Genomic DNA, 11,041 nt, shown 5'->3' on the forward strand with positions numbered 1-11,041 from the left:
CTAAGGTACCCAGGATCTGTGGCAGTGAGGTTTTGTTGCTGGGGTCCCGAAGAGTTATAGGAAGCCAGAAGGTGAATAGTTTTTTAGAATCTACCTAGAACTGGAGAATTACTTTTCAGTGGACCTCACCTTTAATATCATTTGATAAGCTGCAGTTGAAAACATATGCCAGGCATATAAGCCATACTAAGTACAGAAAATCAGAGGTTGATCAAAAATAATAAAGAGATGTGCTGGATTCAATGGGAAACTTGCATTTTAGTTTGCTCACTTAGTCATTAATCTTAGAAGCACTCTTATTTGGGGCTTCAGCTACAGGTATGGGATCTATTATCGGAATTGTGATGGCATATCTAAATGGTCATTTATCTTACAGGAATACTCGCATTGTAGTTACTTTTACTGGTTCTCTGCAAAAATGCAAATCTGTCATATGATTTACTTCAAGTAGAACTGAAGGCAAAACTTTTTTTTTTTAGGTTTGGGTAGAGTAAGAGAGAGTTAGCCCTCATTCACACAGGAATCGGCCGGCAAGTACAGCTCCGTGCTGCTCCCAGGAAGGACAGGTGCTGCGTGTGGTTAGTATGCAGCCCCTGTCCTTCTCTAAGGGACTACGCAGCCGTACGCTCACCCGCCCTGCATGTCCATGCGGGTGCAGGGGAACATACTCGTAGGCTGACAGGATGGCTCCTGTCTGCGTCCGAGCCAGGAAACATGCACCCGTACAGACCTGCACTTGAGGTGAGCGTGGGGGGGGGCGTACGGTCGCCTAGTCCCATAGAGAAGGTCAGGGGCTACGTACTAATCACACGCAGCACCTGTCCTTCCCGGCAGCTGCCCGATACGGCCCTGCACGAAGTTGTACGTGCGGGCCGAATCCAGTGTGAATGGGGCCTTAAAATCCATGTCAGCTTTGTTTGCCACCTGTGTCCCATCGGGGAGATCTCCCTTCACTTCCTGTCCAATAGCCACAACAGGAATACCCTCCAAAGAGAAGGACATCCCAGGTAGTGACCAGAACTAGTGGAAGACTTCCCATCTATTTCTTTTCAAATTACAACCCAAAATTTGGGATTTTCTTTTACTTTCATTTTCAGTGATAATGGTCACCAGAACAAATAGGGAGGGTGAATCTACCTAACGGGGACACAGACAGCAATAAATACCTGACAGGTGTTCTAATCCCTCCACGCTCTATTCAAAACTAAAACAAATAAGTTTCGACTTCAGTTGCACTTTAGCTTTCAATAACATTTGATTGCATTCAGAATGTAATAACATCAGCCATCCCAATATTTGTTGACATGGCTCGTTCTCTGATGATGGCTGACATAACCTGTAGCTCGTGGAGTGGATTATACCTGGGCTGGGCATAATCAAAGCAAAAACATGCCGATAAGGTGTATCCATCCATATGGTACCCTATGAATGCCGAATAACAGGATTGCCATCCAGTTTCTCACATATATTATTGGGTAAATCGAGTGATCGGTTTGATCTAATTGTGATCACTGAACAGCTGCTGCCGTCATCATTGTGGCCCATTAAGGTTTGAGTTCTCATGCAGGCAGATAGTTTTGAACTTTGAATTTTTTGGCTGTACAAGCTGTTGCATTCACACAGCTACAATACAAACATGTGCTACTATTGTATGTATCAGTAAACTTATGTTACGTGGAAAATGAGGGTTTGACTTCAGACAAAACAATTGGTGCCCCTTTTGCAATGCCAGTTTGAGTCATAGCATGTTGATATCAGGTAAATGCCAAATCTGCTAATTTAATGTACTTCCTAATATCTGTTTTCCATAATTACCCCAGGCATGTTTAAAGTAAACCTAGCTAGAGAAACATGGAGGCTGGTACTGTTCTTCCTGGCTGTTGCCTAAACAGTTGGCTTCAGTACATCCTGAGTCACTGAGCCAGAACAAGAATGCGGATAGAGATTTCTGACATGGCTCTGCCACTGTTAGCTAACAGTCAGGCAACTAGCATTTCCAGGTACAGTTCAGTGGCAACCCAAATATTTTTCTCCAGGCAGGCTTACTTTAAAGCCTATCTCCAGGTAAAAAAACAACTACCCGTGTGTTGCAAGAGCCAACTGCTCATTAATGTCTGGGGGGGTGTGTTGAGACCTTTTACTTGATCCCTGTTTCCCCAGCAGTCGACACTTGCCTCTCCCCCATCCACTCCGGCGACTTCCCCTTGGTGTCCTCGCATATAATGCAGGGCTATGGGCCCCACATTAGACATGATGACATCTGCCTCCAACTGCTGGAATGGAGAAGTGAAGAGGCAGTAGAGCCCGGTCTTGGAGCCTGTGGCAATTGGAATCAGGTAACTCAAAGTCCTTTACACAACCCCCTAGACATTAATGAGCCGGTAACCCTTGCAGTGCCGGGGTAGCCCCACTGCAAGGGGAATTTTTTTTTTTTTTACTGGAAATAGCCTTTACATTTTCACACTGTTGATGCTGATTGTCCACTATAGATATTTGTGGTTCACATCTCTAGCATCTCTTGATCTTTTGGTAAAATATTTTCAGACATTAAATGAAAATGTGTTTTATTGGGAGAAATCACCGTTGTACAACTCAGCTATTTAGACTATAGTGGGACAGCCTATTCAGGCAGGTTATGGTGAGCCCCCCACTGAAACAATGCAAAGCTCAGTAGAGCCTTCCCAATACAGATTGGACCCGTTTGTTACTGGTTCAGTGGCAGAAGGAATTTACTGTACTATGCTCGGCTAACTATCCTAAAATGAGGATGTTTTTGGATGGAAATGAGACATGCAGAAATGTTCTGGTATAAGAAGTCCCTGCTATGCTTGGCTATGGGAGGAACGTTGGGGGAAACCTACCACTTTAAAGGTGAAGTCCAGGAAAAAAACATTTTACTTTAGATTGGTCAAGCTTAGTTACATCTAATGCTTGGTATAGTTGTCTTCATGACATACTGTCGGCTTTGATCTTCTGGGCTCTGCTAATGTAACTTCTCACCCTTATACAGTGCAGCGATAGCAGTCACTCACTCTTCCCCTTCATCCCTTCTTACCCATTAATAAAACATTTTGTATTCTATTCACAGACTACAAGACATTCTGTGATTGGACAAGGGGCGGTCCTGCCCCCTCCTTTCCCCTTGTCTAATCACAGAATGCCTTGTATCCTATCCCTGCACTGTACAAGATGGGAAGTTACAACAGCAGAGTCTTAAAGATCAAAGCTGACAGTAAATCTGTCATTAGGACATCTAGGATTTTAGCATCCGCAGCAGCCCTCCAGATGTAGTATACCGATCATTAGATATAACTAAGCTGGAGTGAAAGTCAAAAAACATGTTTTTTCCTGGAGTTTAGCTTTAAACAAGAGGCAGCTGCCTCCCTCTTCTGTGCCTTGGCCCGGCTATGCTTTTCAGCTTCGACATTTACATTCGGAATCCAGTGCTTTCATTATTTAAATCAGCATAGTTTATAGTCTAACGCTTTACATGTCATATGTATTTACATGGTAGACGCAAACTGATTTTGGTATTTTATCACTTAGTTTTATCATGAAAACCAATGTTTATAATGTGAAAACATTCATTTCCACTCACAAATAATTAATATTTGCTGTATAACAAATATTGCATGTTCAGGATAGATTTTCCTCTTTGCCTCCTTTTATCCAGACCTCAAAGTAAATACTTGAATCTTCCACAGTACAAACTGCTCATTAACAGGAGAGATTTCCTAAGAGCTGGAAACCCTGAGAGAACTGTGCCACTCATTGATTAGCAGCTGCTCTGCGGCTTATTAAACACACATTTCCCTTCTTAAAGCATGTTCCGCCTCTCCATGTATGTGACTATCATGGCTAACACCAAAAGATGTTTGTAACAAAAGTATATCCCCAAACAAGGGGATGGAAAAAGAAAATTGCTATTGAGGTTAATTAATGCTGTAACTGGAATGTATATCGGGTACATTTCAGGTGAGAGCTATGATTGTGACACGTGAGAGCTGTGGCTATTTATAATACCTGCAGCTGCAGGAGGATGCATCCTTTAGACATGCGTCCATGTATTGGTGAATGTAAACTTAAATCATGTATGAATATATCCAACACTGTGCAGATATCTGTATGGATGTGTAAGGTTATTGGAGAATACTACCCTAATCATGTACACTTACCTATGAAGGCATTCACTTCTACAGTCAGGCAATGCCATACACCATAGTGCATATCTAATACATGAACTCATAGCACATGATCTTTTTTGTAGGAGGTGGTTTTACATTCAGGGGGGAAAACCTCATGAGGACACAGGGCAGTGCACACTGTACATGGGGTCATTATTTTATAGGTTTATAATCACGTGAACTTGCTTGTGTTAAATCACACAAGTGCCTGCTATTGATAATAATCTATATGGGGCTAATAATATATATGTGATTGATGTATACATTATGAAATCCCAGCCAAGAGGTCAATCACATGTTTAAGTATTTATTTTAAAAAATGTTATATTTATATGTAAAGAATCCATGAGGGATGTTGCATATTAATATTTACCCTTGAGCTGTTCATTAGCCTCAATAGTCATTTTTCTTTCCCTTTTTGTTGTGTGTTATAATTACTTTTTCTTCTTGATCGTGATATGTACCATGGGGGAGGGATGAAGGATGAATTCAGTTCACGGGAAATTAATGACAGCTTTAAAGAAAAGTCAGTATTCTATGTGATGTGATGTTTAGAGAATAAACGTAACTGAAACGCAGGATTTTGTTTTAAAATAAGAAAGTGCTAAAAATATCCGATAAGTAACTTTTACCTTCTTTCCTTACAGTGGTGGAGCAATACCTTATGTCTGGGGTAGGCAAACTCCGGCCCTCCAGCTGTAGTAAAACTACCAATCCTATCATAAATCAGCCTCTAGAAGTCTTTTATCAGCTCAATCATGCTACTAAAATCACTAGTGATTAATCTCTCATGCGGAGTCAACAAATGGCTGCCCATGATGTAAGCTGTGTGTGCAGGTAATCACTTCTTCATGTTACTTGTGTTGCTTGCATCATAGGGATCCACTTATTCTATGTGTATAGCGATGGATCAAATTTCATCCAATTAATGGATCAAATTTCTTACCAATTAATCATTATTAATTAAGCAGCATAACTGAATAGAATCACCTAAGTGTTCCTGCCCTTACATCCATAGACACATGGCAGAAAGATTAGAAGCCATGCCTCCTCCACATGTCATTGCTGTTATTGGTAGAGGACATGGACAGACTCCACACTCCCAATATTCTCAAAGCAGGAGAACACTGACAAAAAATGCTTTTGGCCTTCTGGTTTAGGAGACCGTCTGATTTGCCTTGTGTAGTAATCTCAGCTGGAGAAAGTTAGTCAGAGTGATTTACTAAAATAGTGGAGGTTGTTCACTAAGCCCTCATTCACAGCTAGTGTTTTGTAGCACTTTATCTGTCCTAAAAAATGCTCAAAATCACATTCATTTCTATGGCCATGTTCACATCTGAGCGTTTTGTTGTTTGTAGCAAAGCGTTTTTTATGCACGTTTTTACCCATTTACATGATTGTGTTACAATCTGCTCACAAAAACGCGCAGCCTACATTATATTTAAACTCTCTGCTTGCTAGCAGTAGATATCTGCAAAACATAAAAAAAAGTTATCAAAAAGCGTTTTACATACCTGTGTCTCCGGCGCTCGCTCCCGCTTGAAGATTTGAAGATTCTCGAGCAGGCCGCAAAGGATCCTGGGGCGGGCACATGCGCAGTAGAGATCTTTGGCCGGGAAAAGAGGAGAGACACAGTGTAAGTCAATGCATGCAGCCCGACAGCGTGCACGCGGACAGACACCGCGGGACACAGAGGTCAGCTCTGGATCAGAGAACGGCACCAGAGCTGGGGGGACTCCTTAAAAACCACTGAAAAAAAGACATGGTGGGTCCGATCAGGTCCGCCTTTCAGGCAGACCCAATCAGATGCCCAATGCAAGTCTGTGGGCAGCCGTGTGTAATGTGTGTATGGGCAACTGAGTGTTGGTTGAAGCCTTGTTTAGTGGATCGGGGTGTTATTTTGCACACCTACTTTACTCATTGGGAACAATTTTGCTTTAAAGGGAAATGCTAGTGTTGTTTTATGAAGACATATTTTGTGTTATTGTTGCAGTGTTTTAGATGAAAGAAATGTTTGGGACTTTCACATCTTCAAATGCAAACTCTTCTAAATGTTTACTACTGTAGTAACATTAAAGATTTGTAGATTAGGTGATAGATAGAACTATAACTGGCTCTGCGCAGTTACTCCATTTATTATGTATACTTACACTGGTCCAGCTTGTCACAATGTAAGTATAGATAAATGATCCCTGACAGGACCACAGCAATAGTATAAAGCATTGTAGTAGCCACTGCTAGTACAGTGTATTACAGTGTTATCCGAGTATAGGAACAGCCGCTGTGCTGAGCAACCACTTCTCTGCTGTCAAAACACAGCAAGTCACTCACTCAGCACACCCGCCATTCAGTAAACTCCTAGTACACTGCCTGTCTGGAAAAAAAAAAGTCACACAGTCTAATATTTCATTGGGCCACCTTTAGCTGTGATTATGGCATGCATACATGGTGGCATCATTTCCATAAGCTTATGCAATGTCACAATATTTATTTCCATCCAGAGTTGCATACATTTTTTACTAAGTGATGAAGGGAGAATGCGTAAAGTCTTCTCCAGCACATCCCAAAGATTCTCAACAGGGTTTAAGGTCTAGACTCTGTGGTGGCCAATCCATGTGTGAGAATGATGCCTCGTGCAACCTGAACCACTCTTCCACAATTTGAGCCACATGAATCCTGGCATTGTCATCTTGGAATATGCCCGTGCCATCAGGGAAGAAAATGTCCCATTGATGATAAAACTTGGTCATTCGGTATATTCCGGTAGGCAGCTGACCTCATTTTTGGGGGGATATAACGTTGCTGAGCCTAGACCTATTATCCAATGGAAGGCTCTAACCTATTTGCAAAGCTAAATCCGGTTGGTGAGTTTTTTTTGATGGCAGTGTATTTTTCTCAATGAATACTAGTCATTCTCTGATTGGATGAGGAGCAGTAGTATTGCGGCATTTTACAAAATCCTGTTTGCAGTAAGCTGTGATATTTATTATCAATTCCATCCATAAACTGCAGCTTGCAGTATCATTGACGCTTAATCAGATACACCCAGTGTATCATTATTTGTTTTGAGTGTTATAGTACAGATAAAACCACACAGATTAATTTATAGAAGCACATTTTTGATCTTTCACGGATACATTTGAAATGATTGTGATAAATGGTTTTCTGACAAAGCCATGCTTGATTAACCTACATTGCAAGCACCTACCTATTACAAACTGTCCTACTCAGCCAGATATTTACTCTAGGTGTTTGCTTGATGGTACTTCAGTTTTCTGTCTTATTAGCTTGGAAATCTGTTGCCTGTTTTGAAACCTGTCAAGTAGAAGTCAAGTTGTTCTATAGAGGCATGTTCTGTAAAAAGCTACAAATGAATGCAGTTCAGGCAGCTATACGGGGTTAAACCATTGATGGGAACGCGGCTTATTAAACCACTGGGAAGAAGTGGCATCACTGAGATCTGAAGCACCTTAGACTTCAGTGCTGTGATGTATTTCCAGAGACCGTCCTTATAAAAGGTGTACTTCGTTTTGTCCCCTTGTGTCCGCTGTCATGGCGCATAGAGGCCGCAGATATAGCGGAATAGGGCATAGCATAATCTCACAATAGAATACATACAATGGATAGTCATGCTGAATGTTGGGTGGAAATATTTGGGAGCGACCTACAGTATTGACATAACACTAAGCATTCCACCAGGATTGAGCAAAGCGCTCCAGAATCTGTTCACGGTTCGTTATTTTGTGGGTGACTTTTTTTGAGAAAACAAAAGTGTAAGTAATGTTCAGTATGATGTTTGTATACGGCGCGGTCTGTAAAAAATGACATGGGCAAAATATGTTTACTACTTGTAAGATATTTGGCAAATGTGACAAGAAGAATAACGTACTATAAATGGTCTTATTAATGTACAGTATGTAGAGTTTACGTCTTGTGGTTGAAGCGGGAAGAGGTATACAGTGTATTTCAGGGGTTTTTTATTTTGGAAAATAGGGGGATATTCCCCGATATATTCAGCACTAGGCTGACGGCACCACAGTGGTCCCTGGCTGCATATTATTTTGAATGAATTGCACCTAAAGATGCCATGCAACATTCCATTTTCCGGAGTCTGTACAAGTTGTCTGGGAGTCTAAAATGCAACAGATCTCTAATAAGGGAACCAACTTGGGCTCCTTGGACAATGCTCTGCCCATACTTCATACATGTCCCTCGTACACTGTCTCCACAAATGGATAGCAGACCAATGTAAGAGTGACATCTACATATTGTGCTGCCCTTACCCTGAATGTCTGCTAAACTTATAGTATAATAGTTATTCTAGATTTTATCCACGAAGGCAGAAAGACTCCATTTTATACAGAGCCAATTAGTCTTTAACGCTATGTCCAGTAAGATTGTGGTGAAGAGCATCAGGTCATATCGAGTAGGTCATTCACGCACGACCTTTATAATGATTGGTTTAATGACAGACATGATTGTGTGTCTACCTGAAATGATATTCCACAGCTAATATTCATTCACAATGAGAATGAGAGCAGTCAGTGAGGGCTGCATGCATTCGCTGAGCGGATTGGTGCAGTGCTACCGATCTACTTCAGGAAACATCTCAATATATGAAAAAGACGCTGCTATTCCTGAAAGTCAAAGACGATTGTGTCACCAGAGCTTTTCATGCCATACTGGTGGGTGCAATGTGAAAATACAAAAAGCACTCTGATCTGTCAGACATGTAGACGTGTTTAGAGCAGATCCTCTCATGATGGGACAGCGGGTATGGAAAGCCATTATATGAACACAGCTTGTTTGAGGTGAGTGCTTGACAATGTTTTAGGTTTGAATGAACTCGGATAGCTGAGCTTTTCTTACAAGATCATGTGACAATTGCCTGCCATGCAAAGGGACCTAATCAGTTCTGAAAGAAGCTAGAATGGTGTGCGGGAAAGCAAGGAGAGTAGTGTGTAGTGTAGGACCTCAAGGGACAAGAGACACCAGCAATCTTTAGAGCCTCCATGGACCTGGGAACTATAGTGGGTGGGGGGCTGGTCAGGAATACCCCTCTGTTTTTTAAACTGGAGTGATATTGAAGTTCTCCACATACCACATTACTGGCAACAAGGCCACTGTAATACAAAGCTTTGCATGAATGCCTAAATGAGAAATGGATGCCTAGTGCAGAGGCTGGCTGCTTTTTATGCATATCAGGGCTTGGCTTTCACTCCGATTGGTGTCTTCTTCAAGAAAAGTGCAGAAAATCAGATTGTTCATTTGACATCACTATTTCTAACTGATTACTCTGCAAATGAAACTCTACACACATCAGTAAGTACAGATTTGTACCTAGCTTAACTGAAAGTTATTTGGTATCGTGACTTTCACATTCCTACATGCTTGCTTTTTCATGATTGTTCTACACAAACATATGTTTTCCCTTAAAGTGGAATTAACGGAGAACTATGGGGTCAGGGTTTTTCCCCATAGTTCTCCTTAGGGTAACGGGAGGACAAAAACTAGAGTCCTCCCGTCACCCTAGGCTCAGTATACCATGAGCTGCTGCTCGCGGTATACTGAGACGCCGCAGCTGAAGCGGATCCCGACAATTGTGCCGGGATCCGCCCAGCTGCGTGACAGACAGCTGGCTCTGCCTATCTAGAGGCTGAGCCAGCTGTACCCGCCCCCTCCCCCGTCCATTCCGCCAGTCAGGGCTGGCGGAGTGGGGAGGGGGGAATCCAGCCCCTCCCCTGTCACAGCAGCGAGCTGTTACAGGATCGAGAGGTGAGAGAACGCCGGTATGTGTTCGCTCACCTCCCGATCTACTGAGCCGACCTGTGACAGTCTCATTGTCACAGGTCGGCTAGAACTATGAGGCGAGGGAAAAGCACTCACCTCATAGTTCTCCTTTAAACTAAACTAGTAACTGCTAAAAACAAAACCCCTGTGAAGTGCATATGTTAAGTGTGTAAAAGCATTCCACAGTCCCCAGAATGATTTTCCTTACTTCTAAACACTACAGCTCATGACAGCTCAGCTGGCACCATTTTAGATTGATTCCGGTGCTGACTTCCTAGTTGTTCTCCTACGTTGACGTTACTCTCTTATTCAAGACTGCTCAGTAATGAATAGCCTCGCACCCAGGATGGGATGGGGAGGGTATTGTGAGAACGCAATCCCAACAAGGTGCTCTAATGACAATGTGCTAGTGACATCATAACAAGGACAAGTGTTAATTTTATTGACCTGACAGCTATCCCTGAACACTATTTTATGTGCATGTTTAAATGGGTCAAAGTTTTATTTGCAAGTTTAATTCTGCTTCAAGGGACTAGTGGACTCATCCTGCAGAATAACTGCTGCATCAGGTTGCTAGACCTGGAACAAAGAAATTCTACAACATTGTTCCCATTAACATTTGTGCATTTCCAGTAATGTAAACAAGACATTGAAGGTCATCATAAACGTCTGTGTGTATTCAAACACACACATTCCATGTGCATAGGTTTGTCCCTATTTATACCCTATAAATGAAAAGGAGGAGGCCTGCCATAGACTAAATATTCACTTATAGCCAAAAGCACATAAAATACAGTAAAAAATAAAACAACTTTTACTAATCCAATGATGAAGATGGCAGTGGAACAATCCCCCTGCGTATATAGTCAGCTGGCTCAAATATTTGTTCTTTCCAGCATAACAGGCAGGTCATTGCTCTAATGAGCTCTTCAAAACAGGTCGGGATGGGAGGAAGAACACTGTATGCTGTACTATATATGACTACCATTCTTGCTGTACTGTATGTAAGATGGCCATGGCGGCCGCACAATGACATCACTGCTATTTATGTATGCTGTATATCTAGA

The sequence above is a fragment of the Nanorana parkeri genome, unplaced genomic scaffold (assembly GCF_000935625.1).
Source record: "Nanorana parkeri isolate BGI_ZX_2015 unplaced genomic scaffold, ASM93562v1 scaffold165, whole genome shotgun sequence".
In the NCBI taxonomy this organism is placed as follows: Eukaryota; Metazoa; Chordata; class Amphibia; order Anura; family Dicroglossidae; genus Nanorana; species Nanorana parkeri.